General features: G+C 42.0%; 1 long non-coding RNA gene across 1 annotated transcript; it reads right to left on the reverse strand.

Annotated features, from left to right (window-relative positions):
* Positions 1 to 775: 775 nt before the first annotated feature.
* On the reverse strand, positions 776 to 12,910 carry LOC123368141. Its single transcript, XR_006578702.1, has 3 exons — positions 12,869 to 12,910; positions 2,015 to 2,113; positions 776 to 882 (listed from the first exon to the last, which is right to left on the reverse strand). It is a non-coding gene; the product is annotated as an uncharacterized LOC123368141 (long non-coding RNA).
* Between the last annotated feature and the right edge of the window lie 8,738 nt (positions 12,911 to 21,648).

Raw genomic sequence — 21,648 nt, forward strand, 5'->3', positions numbered from 1 at the left:
TTGATTTATTTGCTTATGCCAAATGCTTACTTTAGCATATACAAGGAGTTACGGGATACTTAGAATGAGTGAACAGGATTATAGTATAGACCAGTTTAGGCTAGATCACTGTTACAATATTTGTGCTTAACGTGTATATGCATGTATATATACAAACTTGTCTTCCTGTTGATAATTAGGCCATGTTCTCTCAATATTTGCCATGCTCCCTACACTAAATATAGGGAATTCCTAGCATGTGCTAGGAGATACACAGCTGGGATCAGCAGGGGTGTTCGAGCTGGAGCCCTGTTAAGTTTAAATTGGGAATGGGAGGCACCGCTGACAGGGCCTTGTCTTGTTGGAATTCACTCCTCCCAACCCCGGTCTGAAACAGCCCAGTTCTGATGACCTTCAAGGCACATTACAAAGTTGCAGAGAGATTTGAGCTTTCTGGTTCCTTACTGGCAATGGTGGTATTTTAAAGTGTGTTGCTGCACTTCGTATACATATGTTAAGCTATAGTAAGGGCACCTAGTGCATTTTTCTTAGCATTTCTATTAGTCTTTAAATACATAATTAAATAAATACTGAGGCAATGTCACCTACAGCAACAGAAATGTTTTTAAGGATTAAGGATCCCTTTATACCTAGGGATTCGGGGTAATTTGGAGATTTATTTTTATACATAAAACTGATAAAAATCTTTGAAAATATAAACATTCATCATCCTTAAAATGTCACAGTTTTGCAATTCCTTTGTTCTAAAAGACAAAAGTAAACAATGTAGCACTGACCTCCAGTGGAGACATGGGGGGAATACATCCATCCTGCTCCTTAAGGTAATGGAGAGCTTTTCGTTCCCAGTAACATGAAGCAATGACATTTCAGCATATGTGAGCACTGCAAATGAAGTTACACCTGTGATTAGCTTAGATGCTGTTATAATATATTAAAACTAATGGTGTGAATGATCTCAGGCCATTACCTTCTACAGCAATGACAGCAAGAACACAAACAGAACCCAGGAAGCTGTTTGCACAAGACATTTCTATGATGGATGGGAGCACTGAGGCTGCTGCTGCTCTAAGGTAGACAAGGTCTTTGACATCTCTTGTCTTGCCTTTGTGCCCATGTTAAGAAAATTCAGCAACATAATGCATTTGTAGGCATGGGTGGACACCTAGCAGTTCAGAAACGTCTAGTCCAGCTAGGGAGAGTTCCAGGCTATGGATATCTGGCCCATTTACTGGAAACAAACTCAGAGGAAGAGATCCTGAAGTCCTCATAAAGTTTTCATTTAGTCTTTACTCAGGCAAATTCCCAGTGTAGTCTCTAGGATTTTCATTCACCCTATACCCAGTCAAAATTGAATAATTGTCTAAGAATTCTTTTTCAGTCAGCTGTTTTCTTTTTTTTTTTTCCTTTTTTTTTAATTTCCCTTTAATGGTTGTAACTGATGATGCATTAATAGGGCAACAGAGCTAAGACATCGTATGAATAGTATTTGCTATCTCAGGTGACCACAAAGTGCTAGGGATTACTCCAGCCACCACTGAAATACAGACTATTCTGGGCAGGGCCAGCCCTAGATCAAATGGCACCTCAGGTGAGGAGTGTCTTCACTACCACCACCCCACTCCCCGTCCATTCTGTTAAACTTTGGAATAACTTATTTTTTATTGCATTTGTAGCTCATTTCATGACTTTGACGCAAAATTTGCATGCATGATTTATCCCCGTCATATAAAACTGACTGGCAACGCCCTGCCCCTTATATTCAACCAAGGGCATGGCTGACAACATTCTAGAAGATCTGAGGAGAATGTAGTTCTCAGGAAGTCAGGAAGGTTCCATGAGATTCTACAGAGGTCCAGAACATTCTAGGAGGTTAGTGAAAAATGAATCCACATATGGAATACCTGAAACAAAGGTGAACCTATTTTACTTCAAACATTCAATTTTCCATTTTGTCACTAACAACAAAAACAGTACCCCAACCCTGGCACCCGAGACAGTCACCTGAGTTGCCTACCCATAAATCCAGCCCTAATTCTGGGCAAAATGTTGCACCTGTTTGACAGCAGGGGGGTGAGATGGATCCATAGATTCTAACGTTCTTATTTCTCAGACTCTGAGATGGTTTCAAAAAATAAATAAAATAAATAAATAAATATAGGCCATCCCCTTGATCTTTCAGCTATATTTGATTACTTGTAGCAAAGTTACATTTACATGTGTGGTCTACTGCACTGAAGGCTTCTCAGTCAGCATTTGCAATTCAAAGTCTCTGCTGTACCCTGCACAAGGCAGCTGAATTCCTGATAAAATAAAAACATGGTATGGTGGTTCTCTGCCTTCTGTCAACACAAATCAAGGTCTTTTACACTAGCCTTGTTATTTGGTTGTCATCTTATTAATGACTTCTGGAGACAGGCGTTGACTTTGAGGCATTGTTGGCCTAAGATTAATCTTCTCACTTTCTTTTCTTTATGGAAGGTAGATAATTTTAAAATCAGGAGTGCCTCCACTATCACCATCTGCTGCTGATGAATACGAGGAGAACTTTGTTGACACATTAATAATGTTGGTGCTAGAAAGGATGTTAGATAGCAGGAAAGATGTATCAGTCATTAACACAAAAGCTTCAGCTAAATGCACAGGAATGACCTTCAAATTAAAAAGACAAACAGTAGCAGAAGGGAAGAAGTTTGGTCACGTAATGCACGCTCTGGCCCTGATTGAGGAAAAATTCCCCTTTGGGAAGTCAGTGAGTCTTCAGCACGTGCTTAAAAGTAAGCACGTGTTTAAATGCTTTCCTGAACCAGGGCCTCTCCTATGATTCAACATTTAGGCCCCACTTCTGCAATGATATCCAGGCAAAGGGAACCTTGCACCACCTCAAAGCCCCACTGAAGTCAATGTCTGGGGGTTGTGGGAAAAGCCTGTGCAGAAGTTTCTGAAAACTGGGGTCTTAGAGAGATGTATTTGCCTCTGAGAGTGTGCACCATTCTCCCATTAATTCTAATGGGAGCATGTCCCAAGGGCAAAAGAGACCTCTCTATAGCATCCAGCAGGTAATGACAAGTTATTTGTTACATCAAAGTTAGGCAACTCTACGTACTTTCCTCAGCTCTCATTCCGCTTGCTTGTGCTGCTGGTGCCTAGGTATATATTTTGTTAAGTGTCTGAAATGTTATGGCCTACAGCTCTGGATGGGCATAATTGGGGAAAGAACTTAAAATACAGTTAGAGAGATGGGTAGATAGTTAGCTATTATGGTGATGGAAGCCTTAGAAGTGAGGTGATAGTAATATAAAAACAATGTAGGGGAAGATGAACTATTTTGGATTAAATAAATGGCTTTCTGTAACCACTGAATGGTCTCCAGAATGAAATCATAACCTTGTATGATTTTGGGAAAATGTAGATTTATTTTTTGACTGTCTCATATTTATAAAATGCAGCCACTTCAATAGCTCTAAGTGCAGTTGCCGCCACTCCATCGTCATTTTTCCTCATTGTTTTCTCTGTACTTCTGAGGTCGTCCCAGGACCAGAAGCTGAGGGTCCAAAATATCAGAAGAGATCCTGTTCCTGTGAGATTTGTGCATCCCACAAGTTCAGATAGCACCTGATCCAATCGCCACTGAAGTCTTTTATCCAGTGTCCATTGCAGACTCCGGTTTGTTTAGGCATTGGGACTTTGTTCAGAGAAGGGGGAACCTCTGAATTAGATGAATTTACCCATCACCTCTATGAATGAGCAGTTCCACTATTAGGAATGCCAGTGCCGCTTCTCCTGTGTATTTAAAGAAGCTATGCTGTTGCTTATACCATCAGGATCTGCTGATATTACTCGTGCAAGCAGTTCCTTTACTCAGTGGGATCCATTTAAAATGCAGAATTAACACAAGGTGACATACTACATCTCCTCCAGCAGCTTGTTCTTGTGATATCTTAAAACACCATGTGTTGATGTTGTTCCTGCAAACTCAGATGGAATCATGATGTTCCCATACATGATGTGGCTTACAGAGAATACTATATCTCAAAAAAAAAACCAACCCACCTTTATCCTGCATTGTAGGATTTCTCTTTATAGGAGGAGCAGTCTCATTCCATTTCTTTCTTGGAAAAGTTAGGAATATAATTGTTCATTTTGCCTGTTTCTTATTACAATGAGAGGGAGAGCATACTAACATGTCCATAAGAAACCAGTTCATGTCCCAGTGCACCACTCCTCATTGAAATGATGCTGCACAGAAAGGCAATTCTTCATCATGTAAAAAACACTAACAATACTGCAGTGTCTCTACGTGCTACAGCTGGTGCTATAGTAATGGAGGAGATACTATATTGGCTTGAATCAATATTTCTCTGACTTAGTAAAGATCACCATCCATCAGCTCCCCTTTCACTTGATAAAATCCTTCTGTGTCACTTTTACTTAGACTGATGAGATCACAATGCCCCTTTCCAGTGTGACTGATGGTGCCTGGATGAATAATTGACCAATAAATTACCACTTCTGGATCAAAGAGATGAGATCCCCGGCTGCCAAGAAGGCTCACCAAACACCACAATAAAAAAAAACAAGATAATTAATTAAGGCTCAGTTTTGCCACCCTTACACACACTGAGCAGTACCTGACTTGATGAGTAGCACAAACTCCCTGGAAGAAATCCACACAGCCACTAATTCAGCCTCATTTAAATCCCTCCTTAATACTTCCTTCTGCCAGCATGTCTACAGAATGCTGCCAATTGACAGAAGCTAGGCAGGTGGTGGGTTATGTTGTTCAGATAACTAATCTGTGTAAAAATATGCTCATATTTCTACTACCTCCACCTCTCCCCACTTGCACCTATATTTCATGCACCCATTGCATCTGGTTACTATCTTAAACCTCAACTTATTCCATGAAGGCAGAACTCACCCCTACACCCGCCCAGACCCTGCTGTATTCACTGGGGCTCTGTGTGGGAGCAAGGGCCTGTCCATGAAGAGCTTATTGCAGGATCAGAGCCCATGATTGTAAACTTTTCAGTGCAGGGACTGTCTCTGTATTGAGACAGTGTGACCCAGGCACTGTACTGGGAACGGGAGACCTGGAATCTATTTCTGGCTCTGGCACAGGCCTGCTGGGTGATCTTGGGCAAGTCATCTTACTTCTTAGAGACTGTTTCCCTATTTACAAAATAAGGATAACAACATGTATCTCCTTTTAAAAGTGCTTTGAGATCTATGAATGAAAAGAACTAGGTATTATTATTATTTGACGTCTGTACAGCACCTAATACTACGAGGTTCTGATTAGGGCCTCTAGGTGCTTCCGTAATACAAATCAGAATTAACAATAATTATGCATCCTACTACTTATGGATATTACAAAGCTTCTGTGGATTCCTTCTCTTTAAAACACAGAAAGCAGCATCAGAAGCCCTGGCAGAGGAAAGCCATACAACCACAGCGGATGGAGGTTACATGCTGATGGGCAGTGTAGACAATGTGCCCCTCTTGCCTCATTTGCTGCTCATTGACATTGAAAAAGCTGGAAGCAAACAGGGTGCATGGAATGACAAATGATACAGCACTGCTTAAAGGTGCTGCTATTTGTTTTTAGCTTGGCAATTTGGCAGGGCTTGTTCTAAATGAGTGTGCTACGGACAATGAAATGTGTTAGGGGTCAACGTGAAAAGAAGGTGGTGGGTCTCTATCACCAGGCCCCTGCTTTGAGTGCACCTCTGCTTCAACACCCTCTCTTCACCCAACCCCCACTTCCTTCTCCCCCAATGGCTACTTCTCTCATTCCTCCCCCCACTTCTCTGTGACTCATTTTGGGTGATGGGATATAACTGGGAGTCACAGGGTAAAAGTAAGAAACTGAAGTTTAGGCTGGAATAATCAAGGAAGACAGAGTCAATAAGAACTATGAGACTCTGTAGTAGTCTCCCAAGGGATGTGCTGGGAGCTTTGTACCATGAGCCATTTAAAAATGGACTGGACAAAACACTACAGAATATAATGTTGGGAGCACTCCAGAACTGGCCAGGTTATAGATTAGATTTGACCTAATGTGTCTTCTTTTTCTCTGACATCTATGATACTCCATGCACAGGAACATAGGACATACCACACTGGATCAGACCCATTGTCTCTGACAATCACCAGCATCAGATAATTCAGAAGAAGGAAAAAGAAAACTCCTTCTTCCTAGCAGACAGAGACTGACTTACGGCCTGAAGAAAGAGTTTGTATATCTCTTCCAAAAATTGTTAGCATTAACTATTATTACTCTGGTTATTCTTGTTAGCCATATAAATGTCCAATGCCTTTTAAATTTTGCTACGTTTTGACCTGAGCACAAGGGATAAGCACAATTGCAGTATGTTGTATTAAAATTAGAAGAAGTTGTTAACAAAACTGACTCAAACTGTTCTCAGTAGGCTTCAGGGTCAACAGGCATCACAGCTGAGATGAATGAAGGCAGTGTGTTCTGAGGGCTGTTACTTCAGGTTCACCATGTGCAGTAGAATCAGCCATTGTAGTGGCTCAGAAGGTTACTTTTCCAATGGTTATAAAATTTAGATCTGATCCTTCAATCTCTACTCATAGAAGTACTCCTATTAATCACAGAGATCACTTGCAAAAATAAAGACCACTTGTGTGAGTAAGGCTACTTATATGAGTAATTATTGGGGCTACAACTATGTTTTCTCAAAGTGTATATTGTGCAGAAATTTATCAGGCCCCCAAAGAAATGTTGATATGGTGCTCCAGTCTGATCCACATCACTTTGAGCTCTGGCAGTAGAAGAAAAAGCAGTAGCTTTTAAGGGTTTTCCCTTTTAACCAAATGTGCGGTCTTATATTTAAAAGTTTACTATAAAATAGAAACAAAATTTGTTTTAGCCGCCATCTAGTGGTATTTTTATGCAGTGCACACAGTATAATATTGTAGAGTAGACTGTGTGGATGCAGTTATGTATGGCACAGCACTTCTTAATTCAAACATCAATAGAGAGGCTAATTGGGGGGAAAATATATGAAAAGTCATAACTCGCATCTGTTAGGTTCTAGCAACTATTTCAAATAGCTCAGAATAAAATCATTGTACCATCAGAAGTCTATGCCAAAGGAATGGAGGGCTCCCCTCCAGTTTCTACCCTGAGGTAAACCATGAATGTTTGAGCCATGGAACAAATGTTTGTGGAATGCCCAGACCAGCGTGAACAAATGTCTTGCCACTTGACTGAAGGCTAATCTGTTAACCTGAGTTAAAAAACTCTAGTGCAGACAAACATTCTGTTACTCAAGGGCCTGATCCCACAACCTTTTCTCATGGGTGGGAGCGTTGTAAGAATTAAGTTCTAACATCTCTGTATCTACTCTTTCTAATTCAGATAGTAGATCTATGTTTATTCTTGTCTGCACTGGTTTCAAGCCTAACACTGACAGTTTGCTAAAGTGTGCGTGTGTGCGAAATGAGCCGCCTTTGCAAAGGAAAAAGAATAATGAACATATGGTGGAAAATGTTCAAAGAGACGTAGGAAATATTATATGGCTAAAACTGAGCAAAACTTTGGACATTGAAGGGAGGGTGTATTAGCTGTTGTGGAAAGTGAACTCCACAATTTCTAAACATTGTGCTATGTTTAATTAACTGAGAGGTAGAACTATTTAATGGATTGTGTTTAGTGTACACTGTCTGGGTCATGTGTTCTGTGAATAATACATACAGCCATGAGGGAACTGGGATTGTTTAGTCTGCAGAAGAGAAGAATGAGGGGGGATTTGATAGCTGCTTTCAACTACCTGAAAGGGGGTTCCAAAGAGGATGGATCTAGACTGTTCTCAGTGGTAGAAGATGACAGAACAAGGAGTAATGGTCTCAAGTTGCAGAGGGAGAGGTTTAGGCTGGATATTAGGAAAAACTTTTTCACTAGTAGGGTGGTGAAGAACTGGAATGGGTTACCTAGGGAGGTAGTGGAATCTCCTTCCTTAGAGGTTTTTAAGGTCAGGCTTGACAAAGCCCTGGCTGGGATGATTTAGTTGGGTTTGGTCCTGCTTTGAGCAGGGGGTTGGACTAGATGACCTCCTGAGGTCCCTTCCAACCCTGAGATTCTATGATAAGAATGTAATGGAATATTTAAAAGCATGTAATGCTACTTAGAGGTTTTTAGATTTCCTTCTTTTTACAGGAGTAATGAGCATAAATCAGACTAATGAAGCAAAATTTCAACAATAAGTAATAACACTGAGCAGTTACAATTCAGAAGTCTCAGACAGCTGGATCCAAAACCCACTGAAGTCAGTTGGAGTCTTTCCTTTGACTTCAGTGTGTTTTGAATCATGCCCAAGTGCTTACAAAGATGATTAGGGACAATTACTCCCCCCCCCCACTTTTGCAGATGGGGAAACTGAGGCTCTCGGAAGTCCCTCAACCGTAACAAGGAGGGCTGGGAATGCAATCCAAGACTCCTGCTAGTCAACTGGCTGTGCTATTCATTTCACCATGTTGCCTCCCAGTATTGGCTTTTCCAGTGCTCTCACCAGTTGCTGAACATGGGTAGCTTGCCACGCACCTGTAGGCTGCTCTGCATCTGGGTATGGAGGTGGGAAAGTGTTCCAAGATCATTTTGTCTTTGCTTGGCCTGCCCTCCCTCGGGAAACCACATTTACAACTGTCCAAGATCTATTGCTGCTCTGGAGGAACAAGACATGCATCAGATTATAAATGTTCCCTAAAACCACAGTGGCTTCCAATAGACTCTCACAAGCAAAGCCAAAGCAGTTTGTTTTAAAATTAATGTGCGAGCTGTGAGCGTGTCCCCTTTCTGAGCTCAAATAATTAAAGATTTTTAATGTGCTTTGTGGCATTCTGACGGTCCAGCTCTGACAAATCCCTCTCATTTTTACTGTCTCCTCATTCCACTGTGAGTTCAGCCAAGACTTTTTGTAACCGTGTAAGATTTGTCTCTCTCAGCAGCACGGTTTGCTCTGCTGCTTCTGTGGCTCCATTTGCTTTTATACAGAGAAAAGGGACTAATCTACAAGGTTCTAATCTGAATCCACATTTTCCCAACATGATCCAGTGTTTTGGTTCAGACTGCTTTCTAACCGAGTCACAGAGCTTTGATCCAGATATGGATTAGGTTTGGACTCTAGGCTTAATCCAGGCTAGGGCATGGAATTGAGTGACATCCAAATCTTGAAAGCTGCCTCAGCTTTATTATTGCTATTTACTACTTGTTTGCAATAGGGCCATAACACGCTAAGCACTTTCCAGACGTACGAGAAGGTGTGGTCACTAGTCTGAGGACCTCGCAGTTTAAGAACTCAGACAAGTAGACAGAGGTCAGGAAAAGAGAACAGTAAAAACTGGGGGTTTTTTGTTTTGGTTTTTTTATACAAATCAACTAGAATCGCTATAGGCAGGAAAGCAGGGATGAAAAAGTGGACAGGGAAGAAGCCTTGTGGGTGTATTGAGAGAAGTCTACAGGGCCAGTGCAACCATTTAGGCGACCTAGGCGGTCGCCTAGAGTACTAGGATTTGGGGGGCGGCATTTTCTTCGGCAGCGACCGCATCTTCGGCTGCCCCGGTTGCCATCGGCATTTAGGCGGAGGAAGCTGGGGCAGGGGAGCGCGGGGAGGGCCGCCTGCAGCAAGTAAGGGGGAGGGAGGCAGCATGCAGGGGAACTCCCCGCCCCAGCTCACCCCTGCTCCGCCTCCTCCCCGAGCATGCCGTGGCTGCTTCACTTCTCCCGCCTCCCAGGCTTGCGGCGCCTAAGCTGATTGGTGTTGCAAGCCTGGGAGGCGGGAGAAGTGAAGCAGCCACGGCGTGCTCGGGGTGGAGGCGGAGCAGGGGTGAGCTGGGGCGGGCGGGGTGCCTCAGGGCAGAGGCGGAGAGCTGCCACGGGGAGGAGGGGAGGGTGCCTCAGGGCGGGGGCTCGGGGACGGCGCAAGGTGGAAGTTTCGTCTAGGGCGCAAAACATCCTTGCACCGGCCCTGGAAGTCTAATTAGTCAGAGAGCCACACGGAAGGAGGCACAGAGGCAATTCTGTGAGAAACCAACAAACAGAAGAAAGTGGGAATGTTGGTTGACTAGAGGTGGGGACAACATGGGAGATTTGGACCACAAGTCCAGCATCCCCTTGAGAAGTGGAAGCCGGGTCATTGTGAGATTACTGCCATCTTGAACTACACAGTAACCAAATCTGGCAAAAAAGGTCCCTTTAAGCTTTGCATCTGAATTGGACCCAAAATCATCACCATGGGTTTGGGGCTGGGAAAATCCTCTTACCAAAACTGAGTGTGAGCAGGAGGTTCTACCTTCCTGGTGCTCGTCAAAATTTTCTATCAAAAATACTTTTCAGTGACAAATGGCTTTTCAGTCAAAATGGAAATTTCCACAGGACCTATCTATTTTCATCATTTTTTTCAGGTTTTCATTAAAAAATGAAAACCAAAAAACAAAAACAAAAACATTTTTGATAAAAACTTGGCAAATGTAAAAGATAAATTTTGACCAAAACAAGCAAACAAACAAAGCAAAACTTTTTTTCATAAACATTTTTTTTTAACTGGGGAAAAACCTGCAAATATTTCCCAACTAGCACTAAATCTCTACAAAAGCAAAAAGTCCAGAAGCTTTCAAATTAGCAGTGGACATTTATGCTCTGTTTATTCCATACCCTTACTTTCTTAAGTTTTTTGTTGAAAAAGGATAACAATCTGGAGGGTTAATTCACCTTAATTTATACCATGGAGCATTAATGAATGAATAGACTTGCTCAACCACACTGAGCAAAACAACGCTAACCTCCTGGGTTTCCTTGAGGTAGCAAAGATTAGATCAGTAAGAGACACTTCCTATGGTGTAATTAACAGTTTCAGAGCACAGGAATAGCTGTACTGGCTTGAAGGAGCTCTGGTAGAAAACCGTGGGAACTCCTAAATTCTACATATTTCCCAGACTGCCTCATATGGCATTTCCTTAATCTGTCCCATAAAACGGTTTGTGGTATGAAATGTGAGCATAAAGACCCAGGAGATATTCAAGTTCTCTATCACTAGTGGATATTCACTGAAGCTGTCCCAATAGGTGGCTGTGTGTGCGCTAAGGGCACCTGAAACTTGAACCCTACTATTTTCTAGACAAAAGCTCTACCAGATTATCCCTGTCTGAGTGGGTAGGAGCTACAATGAGCTGAGAGTCGCCTCCCACTGTTTGCAGGTCTTACAAACAAAAGGGGCATTGAATCAAAGGCTTGAATCTTAAACAGTATTTAACACAGATCGGTGCCTAACTCCCATTTGAAAATACCACTTGGCAGCTAGATGCTTTTAAAAATCTGGCCCTTAATTCCCAAAACACCCTTGAACTCTAGGAAAGTTGAGGCCTGTTTTAAACTCCAAGAGCGTCCTTTCTCTGTTACAATGGGTCAAACCTGAGGGCCCTGAAATCCTCAGGAAGTTTGGAGCTTTGTTTGCTTAAGCCCCTGTCTATTGCTAGAGGACAAGAACCCTGGATCCTGACAAAATAAGAGCCAGCCCAAGAATGATGAGAGGGTCAAAAAGAAGGTTCAGCCCACTTTATTTTCCACTGGCTCCCTGACTCTGCCAAGGACTGGCAGGAATAATACTGAAATGCTGCAAACAACATTGTTCTCTTAGAATTTCAAACCTTGTTTGATCAGATTCAAGGGTTTCCAGCAAGTGATGTAAATTCCTGAACCACACAGAACTTCTGAGCCTGGCCCATTGCTACTTATAAACTACCGATATTTCTGTTAATGTTCTACCCCTTTGCTGCTCCCAGAAAGGATGCTAGGGAAACTAGGAATCAGCTATCAAAACATAAATCATAATCTCTTACTTTAATATCTCAAAGCTCTGACTGGTTTCAGGCTCTTTTCTCCAGGTACATGCAGGCTTCCTTGTTAAACAGTGTTAGCCAAATATGTCACAGGTGCAGCCTCAATGACTTGAATGGAGTTGAATTTAGTCCTGCTGAGTTTACATCTTGTGCACCTGCTTAGCGGTAGCCAAGCACAACCCTATTGTAGCAACACTGATTTCAACAGGATGAATTTGGCTCAGTGGGTTTATGTCTTTGTACTTGCTGTCTCTGCTTCTCTCCTTGTTAAGTATGCAGAATACAAGGAAGCTTTTGGAACAAAGAGCCATTCATTCACTGGGTGACTTCATTACTCTGCTAGATATCTTTACTGGATTTCACTTGATTCTCGGCACTCCTAATTTAATAGAATACTTCACCAACTTAACCTTTTAAAAGGGGGGTTTATTGATAGTGTGGTACACAGACTTTCACATTTCGGGGGGGGGGGGGAAGGAATGGGAGGGAAAGAAAATTAAATTACTTTGCTTAGTGCTCTTAATTGTCTGGAATAATTACCTCCAGTCAATTCTCAAACAAGAGCTTTCCAGAGAACTGAGTATTATAGTTGGCGTAAAGGAAAAAAAATTGAGTCCAAAAAACCCCAATTTTGTAACTTATTTAGAAATACCTAATTAACCCTCTGAGTGAAGAATCCAATCAAAGCTTCTCCATTAGATTAATTATTAAAAGCCATTAAAGAGGAAAAAGCTTTTGTGTGCTGACTAATGTGCCACAAAGAGCTGTACATGGTTATGTCTCCAAAGCACCGTTCTGACATAGAACTGAACACGCTAAATAGGTGAAAGAGAACTGGAGGGGAAAATATTATTATTATAACAAACTGAAAAAGGTGACTCGGGGCTGGATTCACAAGCAGGACTTAGACACCTAACTGCCATTTTATTCCCCAAGTCTAACATTTAGGCTTTCCTGGCATTCACAAAGGGGACTGAGGCATTACAATGCTGCGTGTCACACCATCTACCTTCTGGGTGCCTAGAAAATCACAGGAACAACACTGCCATCCACAGAGCCATGTTCCATGTCTAGGCTCTCTGTATGATGAATGGGGAGAGATAGATGCCTAACAATGCTAGACACCTAAGCTAGCCAATGGGAGATGCCAACTACCGGGGTGGTTGCTAAGCCCTGTCCCTCTCTTGGAGATAGGCTGACTGCAGAGAGGCACCTAGTTCTGCTTAGCCATCCACCAATGGAAGCTCATCTCCTGGAGTCCAGTGGCCTAGGTGCCTAAGCCACTTCTGAAGGGAATGAGTTAGGTCCCACCTCACTCCATACAAAACAATTGGAGGAGGAGCCAATCTTATAGCTTTAAAGCCAATAGTTGGATCACTTGCCTGCAGTGTTAGGAGATCCAGCTTCAATTCCTCCCTTTCACTGGTGGAGAGAAAGAATTTCAGCAGGGGTGAGTATGTTAACCACTGAGCTCTGGGATAGTCCCGTGTGGGACTCACACAGTTTTTCCTGTTGAAAGTGTTCCTCTGTGGCTACATAATGAAAGAGCTATGGGGCTGGACCCTGGGTCTCCCAGCCCCCAGATGGGTGCTCAAACTTTTAGATGACAAAGTCATTCTCAGATGCTCTCTTTCCTCTGTGACCCAATGGAGGTGGGACCAGGCCTCCCATTTCCTATGCAAGTTCCCTAACCACTGGGCTATAAGATGTTCTGGAGGGGTATTTCTCAGTCTCTCCTGTTGAAGCTGCCCCACTATGTACAATTAATTAACTATTACTTGTGCAGGTGGACAGGCACCCAAACCTTCCACTTTACATGTGAGTGCACTAGTCATAGGGTGACCAGACATCTCAATATTATTGGAAAGGTCCCAATACTAGGGGCTTTGTCTTATATATGCAACTATACTCTTCCCCGCCCCTACAAACAAAAGTGTCCCAATTTTTCACACTTGCTGTCTTGTCACCCTACCTAACCACCAAGCTATAAGGTCAATCTCACACGTTCTCTGGTCCAGTGACTAAGTATTTATGTAAAGTAGAAAAGTTACACTAAAACCCCCTTACGAATCTAGCCTTGGTTACTAGCCAATCCCCCTAACCCAGAGGTTTTGTTCCCTTTATTGTTAAAACGGAATACAGTCTGTCACGGAGTTCCTGGGCGATGCTCTGGAACTGCTCCCTACAAAGCCAGTCAGGACTTTGGGGAGCCTCCTCTCCCGTGGAGCAGACTATCTTCAGGGCAAGAAGCTCAAATGTCTTCACCTCCCAGGTCTCTCCTTGGAGCATTCAGCATCCTCTGCCCCTGCATGTGCTTCCCACAGCGAGTCCGCCCCAGCGGGGTCCTGGGGAAGCCACAGGGTCCTGCACTCCCACTTTGCAGTCAGACGTGACTCTCAACCAGCCAGTAAAACAGAGGTTTATTTGATGACAGGAACACGGTCTAAAACAGAGCTTGTAGGTACAGAGAACCGGACCCCTCCGCCGGGTCCATTCTGGGGCCCAGTGAGGCAGACCCCCACGTCTGCCCTCACTCCTCGTCCCCCTGCAGCCCCTCCTTCTCTGCTTAGTTCCTTTCCCGGGCCAGGAGGTTGCCTGACGTCTTTGTCTCCAACACCTTCAGTTGGCACCTTTACAGGGGGTGGGGGCAGGCCATCAGTTGCTAGGAGACAGAGCGTCAGGCATTTAGGTACACTGGCCCTTTGCTCTGCAGCAACCATATACCCTTATTCCACCACTTAGATACTTAAGAACTGCATAGGGGACACTGAGGCACCAACACAGTATTCAGAGAAAACATTAAGAACATTCCCACATCGTCACACATCATGCTCAGAAGTGAATAAAAAAAGGTGGGTAGAACTTCACTAGATATTTTAAGGTGGAATGGCTAAAAGATATCCTATTTAGAATAGGTGAAAGTGCCAGTGCAGGCTTGTAGCTGATCAGCATAGGTGATCCCTGTTGAGTCAATTTAGGGAAGAATAAAAGGACTCCTGCTAATTAAGAAGGAATTCATGTGCACACTTTTCTTTCTGGGGAAAGCCTTCCTGTTTAGTACTCATGATAGTGTATAGTAGAGTTTGACCTGTTTTTGCTGCGTTAGTCTTAGTTATTGTAAGCCAGATATGTTAGAAATATAATACCAAATACTGGGAAAGGTTTTTTGTTTCATGTGAAGTGTATGTAAAATGTAGACTCTTAGTATCACAACCTCTTCCCTTAGCACGACTCTGCCTTGCCCTAGGCCTACCATGGATGGCACAAAGCAGAAGAGAACATTTCTTCTATTTTCATGTCTTAATATCTTTAACAAGACCAACATTTTCCAAATATTTAATAGGACCATGCACAGTGGGGTGTTCTAAATGTGATGCAAATTAATGTTTCCTATTTGGTACCTTTTGAGTTAAAGCCAAAACCTGAATGAATCTGGATAGCTCCGTCATAATAAGTGAGTGCTTAGACAGATTCACAGCTGGGTTTCAAAAGGGTGCTAATCATGAAAGCAACATTTTTAATCAGGCAGGAACAAAGCAAAAATTCAGGTTTGTTAGGGTAGGCCTAGCTGAGTGTCTAAATAGCTACAATCATATGTATCGTCCTCATACAAACAAACTAGAATCGGAGAGGGCAAAGCAGGAAGTGAAGAGATGAGTGAGAATTTAAAATGAAAGTTAATTGAACTTTATTTTCCATTTGCACAAGCATGTATGTTGGACAGCTGATATATGGAAGCCCCACAGGGGGTCAGTGTTTCAGACTAAAGAACTGTCACCATGTGCAAACTGCTTTCCCAACTAAAAACTGAGTCCCAGGACAGTACCATGACAGGTAGACTGACTTGTCACCCCAAATCATTTCTGGGTGTCCTGTTCAAATTAACAAGAGCAACTCAAGGTTCTTGTTTAGTTCAGGAAGAATTTTATTTTACCTTGACCTTAGTCTGAACAAAAAGCCTGGGTCTGAATACTCACAAGCTGCAGGGAACTTATGACTTGAGGAAACTTTACCACAACATTCCATTTATTCACAGAGAATGCATCCTTTTCTAGTTCCCACAAGTTGTCATTTTCTGCTTGTTAGTGGGAAGGAGTGTTGCCTAGCAGTTAGACTTCTGGACCAGAAGTCAGGCCTTCAGGCTTCCTCAGTGAGTCACTTTGTGATATCAGTCAAGTCACTTCCCCTCTTTGTTGTTATTTTCCCTCCTGTAAAACAGGATAATAACTAATTCACAGGGATGTCAGTTAACATTTCAGATTCCTTGAGGGAGGTGCTATAGAAGTGCAGAATAGCAGCAGTATAATATAACTACTGCTAAGTACCAGGAGTAGTCTTCCTCAATTGCACTTTGCCAAGGATATTTATTGTTACTCTCTCACTACCCAACACACACTTACTTATTTACTCACTTACTCATGAAGACGCTTGTGCAGAGAGCTCTGAGCCTAACTTCTTAGCCTCCAAGGTAGTCACAGAGCTTAAATGCAGGACACTTGCTTTAGGGCTCAGTCAAAACAAGCAGAATGCTAAAAAATAAATTGGCATCCCATCTGTTGCTGGGAAAGAAACATGCAGGAGAAGGAATGAAAGGTCAGTAACAAACACCTAGAAATGGATATCCTACAAATTCTGTGGCATGGGAAAAGGGGTCTGATTTTATTTTTTTGTCCTTTCCACCACGTGACATAAAAATACTTTTTCCTAAGAGAGCATTCTTCATGGTGTGGGAAGGCAGAGAACAAATATTGAATCCTGAAACATTAATAATTTACAAATGAGTGACAGCAGATAAACTTGGAGTTACTTGAATGTTAAATACTAGTGAGAGTCTGATCTGAATGACTTGCAAGCCAGACTAGCTGGTGATATAGGCAAAGGGAATATATCGGGGCACAGCTGGTGCCATGTATCAATCATATTCCCATGGGAAAGTGAGAACCTCCACCCTTTATTCTTTCTTTTCTGACCGTAGTAGCAGTTCTAAGGCAAACTGTTTGCCCAGGGAGTACATATTTAGTAACTCAGCAAAATTTTAATGGAGTCTAATGCAAAAGATTGCTCCAGAAAATATACAGTACCCGTGGAAGTTCGATTTAAATGGGGAATAGGTAGTGAGCAATGTGAAGAATCTGGTTAGAGTTTCACTAGATTTCAGGCAAAAATAACCCACTGGCACCTGCCACATGTCTCTGCTGAAGCTGCATCTGAAATAACAAAACTAAACAGAAGAGTAATTAATTTAGAGTCAGCTAAAAGGTGCTAGCCTGATAATGGTGGAGATTAATGCACTGACGTGCAGCCACTTCTAAAGTGAAATCCAGCAACTATTTAACAGAGCACAACAACATTACACACTCATTTGGGACAGGAAGTGAAGAATAGTCCCCTTTCCCACACAGGATATGCCTACACAGCAACTAGACACCTGTAGCTGGCCTGGGCCAGCTAACGCAGGCTTGTTGGGCTTGGGCTTGGGCTGTGGGGTTATCTAACTGTGGTGTAGACTTCCAGGCTTGGGCTGGAGCCTGGCTGTAGGACCATCTAAAGTGGGAGGGTCCCAAAGCTCGGGCTGCAGCCCGAGCTTGGAAGTCTACACCGCATTGAAGCAGCCCCACAGCCTGAGCTCCACAAGCCCAAGTCAGCTGGCATGGGCCAGCCACAGGTTTGTCTTTGCTGTGTACACTTATCCATAACTGGAGAAGACCATTTTGGTAGGCAGAAGATAATCACCTGAGCCAATGCCCAGGCCAAACTCCAACTAATATACAGTATCAATAAATCTTTCAAGGATGATGTGTCGCCTGAAGGATGTTGTCTTCGGAAACATAGTGCTCCTTAACACCTTGTAAGGTTATAGATCTAGTACTGAATCAGAGGAAAGAATATCATCTAGTGTACACAGAACACTTCCTTTTGCATTTAAACGCTCCTTTAAAGGTCTTTGATTCAAGTATTGACCTAGTCTGATCCTGCTTAATTTATTTAAGAGCTTAGGATCTGAGCCAAACCTCACTGAAATTAAAGAGAATCTTTCCATCCACTGCAAATGGGTTTTTGTATCCGGCCCGAACACTGATCACAGCACAAGCTGTCATTTGGTATAACATTATAATACAGCAATAACCACAAAGCATACCACAATTCTATTCACTTTGACACCCTAGACAGCCTGAACTCCATCCCATTAGAGCACTTTGATTAGTGACATGCCATTTCATGTGTCATTCCCTTAACAAGAACATATTAAAAACCATCTTTCATATCAACACATTTTATAATCTGATGTAGACTACTTCTAGCAAGGTTAACTAATCATAGTGGTAGGAGAAAATATTCTTCTGCATAAATGATGCATCTGCCCAAGTTTGTATGTTAAGTATGACTAATGCCTTATCCAATCTCAGCTTTATGAAGAATGGGCAAATTATATGTAATAAATAATGAACTCTTTATTTATTAGAATCTAAAATTCTACAACTCACTGCAGATGATGAGGAAGAATATCAGGTAAATAATTTAAGCAGAGGTGATGAAAGATGTTCTAAAACTTAACTCAATAAAACGTAAATTTATTTTATTAGAAAAAAATAAATAGGAAGCGTTAGAGCCAGAGGATAAACTAATAATGTGATAGGGAAAGAGATTTCAGCCTAGTTAGATGTGGAAATTTCATTTGCGGAAGTCTCTAAAGGTTCATCTGTAGGAGCTGATCCTCATTTGCTCACCCAGCAGGTAGCCTGACATCTTCCTTGTCAATGTAAAATATGTCTGAATGTTGTTTGTTTGGATTATGATACTGGCTATGGGTTTTTTTGCTTTGTGGGTTGTGGATTTTTTTTTTAATATATAACAAGGGGATAGACAAGTAATATGAAATGAGAAACTCACAAGTAAAGGTAGAGTCTGAAATGTCAGAGTCTCCAGTATGTTTGTCATTCTGTTCTTGACTATTTATGATTGTTTATTGAAATAAAATGTGAATATGTTACACCAAGTATCCTCTCTAAAATTCATTGGTTCATATCAAGTTAACCCTTCAGAGGCCTTCCTTTTCCATTCTATAGTACCTTTACCCAACAAACCCATACCCTATCTCCAGTTACGATAATCTCTAAGTCTCTATCAAGGTCTATTTTTACAATATACTCCAAAAGAAGAGGCTTGAGTCATAAAAATAAATAAATAAGTGGGTTGGAGTGGTGAAAAATGTTCACATTAAAACCACACGCGACTCACCTGCACAAACACTCGGACCCAGTTTGCCAAGGTTGATGAACCTTTCAATTAAACTTGGCTAAAGGTTATTTGAACCTAAGTCACGTTATGGTTTGGATCAGACTTGGGCAAAATTTGTACTTCTGCATGATTTTAGAACAAATCCAAGTAAGAGATGGTGGTTTCAGCCTCGTTTTGCTTTTAGTTGTGTGAGTAGTATGAACCTGTTGCAACTTGTGGAACTCAAAACATAGAAACTGACTTTAACGTTACAGAAAAAAATATACTAAATTTTTCACTACTTTCTGATATCTCTTTATATTGAGAATACTAGCAGTGATTTGCTGTAAATCTGGTACATCCCTGGCTTTTTATTATTCCATCCACAAAGATCAGAATCCTAAGCAACTTCTTGGCTATAAATAATGCATCAGCTTCTGAATTTTCTCCCTCTAAGGTGGCATCACAGACGGTCCCTCTCTTTTGTATCTTGCACTCTGATAAGGAGGACTCCGCATATATTGCCTCTCTTCCCCAATGCCAACCTTCTCAGAATGGACACTTGAAAGCGATCCCTATACTTTTGCAATATAAATAATAAACAGCTTTTATTCTGGGCGGAATTCACTGGCAACAGATGACTCAAATAATAAATCAGAATAAGGCAGGTGGTCTCTTGGCTGGCATCTCAAAGCTGACTTGCAGCTTTTATGAGGAAGGAGGTGGCCCTCTTAGGAAACCTATCTGTATAAATCTCAGCTACTCAGAAGTTATAGCACTTGGCAATGCCATTAGCAGGCCTTGTTGTAACTCAGGCCTTGATCATGAAAAGTCGCAGGAAGAAGGATGGATTTATGAACTTCCGTGAACCGCCCTAACTCTAGTTTTTATTTTCATACTCGTAAATTAAATTAAAGGTGGCGTAATGCGCTTACTATTAGCCTTGCCAAAAGAAAATTCTAGTAAACCTCAGGATACTGGGGAGTGGAAAACTGGTTCTGAAATATCTCCATGCCCACTTCATCAGTGGGAGCATCTGCCTAGTTTTAGAACTGAACCTCAAGCCGCCTTTGTACACCTGATTGGTAAACTGAATGAGTTCCAGATTCCAAAAGCGTCGCTCTTGCTCCTATTGCATATAGTTTGTGAGCTTTGTGTCCTCTGCTACTGCCCTCTAGATTCAGAATTGTTCAGCTGTGTGTCATAGGGATTCTCCTTAAGCACAGGAAGAAGGGGTCTGTGCTTTTTGCAGCAGGAGGAGAGGATTTGCTGCCAATATGCAGCCCCTTTTGCCCAGGGTTAGTGCAGCAAAGTGACAGTGGAAAAGTTCTAGCTAGTCCATGGATTTGTTACACTGATGTGAAAATGGAACTGAACTCTTGTGAACGCCACATGATCCTGAATCTGCAAGAACTTAAGAAAATGCATTTATATAGATGTAATGTATTGGCTAGTGGGGGTGGTGGAGTACTATTGTCCTCTGACTGATCAGCTGTGTGTCAGAAGCTTTATACTGCTGAAAGCTCAAGGGAGTATCTCCATTAGCTCAAGTGGCAGGATCCTGCACTCTGTCCTCAGTGTTGCTGTGAGTTCACAGGCAACACAGATACCACCATTAAGTTCCTAAGTGGCTCTTGTCTGTTGCAGCATCTTTAGCCACAATGAAAAGCAACTTACCACCGGTTTCCTCCTTTAACTATTATAACTAACAGCTGAAATCCATCATTTAAATTAACTATTTTTTCATTGTACTGCAATGCTCTTGTGCATTGTGGTTTATATTCTCTAGCCAACAACATTAAGTTCTGATGTTTTGCTTCCCTGCATATAGAAATCCCAGTGACATTCAGCACCTGCCTTTATAATTTCTCCTGCCCACATTCAGTTATTCTATCCATATTTTCTAAGCTGTTTACAAAACCTGCATTTTCAAAGGGAAAGAAATATTTAAGCTGTCAGTCTCCATTATCCACTTACACAATGTAATTTAAGTGAATGTCAGGTCACCTTAACGTGTACAGTTATTATCTGTCTTGTATGTTGTCAAATTTTATAGGAAGGAAGCTTACTGCAGGAAAGTAAGAGGTGTTGATTTAAGGATGCTATAAGGAACTATATAGTTTGCCTAAAGCTGACTCACTGCTCCTAAGGATAACGACTTTCTATTTAAACAGTATGTTGAAAAGATAATTTAAACAGACTGTGATGTACTCCTTAAGCTCCAGCAGATGTATTAACTGCCAGCAAGTGTAATATAACCATCCCCAAATAGTTAGAGAAGAGAGATTCTGAATTATTACTTGCATCTATCAATAACTATGGATGTACGCAGTATTGATGTAGCTGTGTTGGTCCCAGGATACAGTATTAGATATTACAGAGACAAGGTTTGGTGACCAACAGAAGTTGGTCCAATAAAATATATTACCTCACCTACCTTGTCTTTCTAATACAGGGGTGGGCAAATGATGGCCTGTGGGCCACCACCCCCGTGGCGCCGCGGGCCCTGCGCTGCTCCCGGAAGCAGTTGGCACCATGTCCCTGCAGCCCCTGGGGGAAGGCAGAGGGCTT

The sequence above is a fragment of the Mauremys mutica genome, chromosome 4, assembly GCF_020497125.1.
Source record: "Mauremys mutica isolate MM-2020 ecotype Southern chromosome 4, ASM2049712v1, whole genome shotgun sequence".
NCBI lineage: Eukaryota > Metazoa > Chordata > Testudines > Geoemydidae > Mauremys > Mauremys mutica.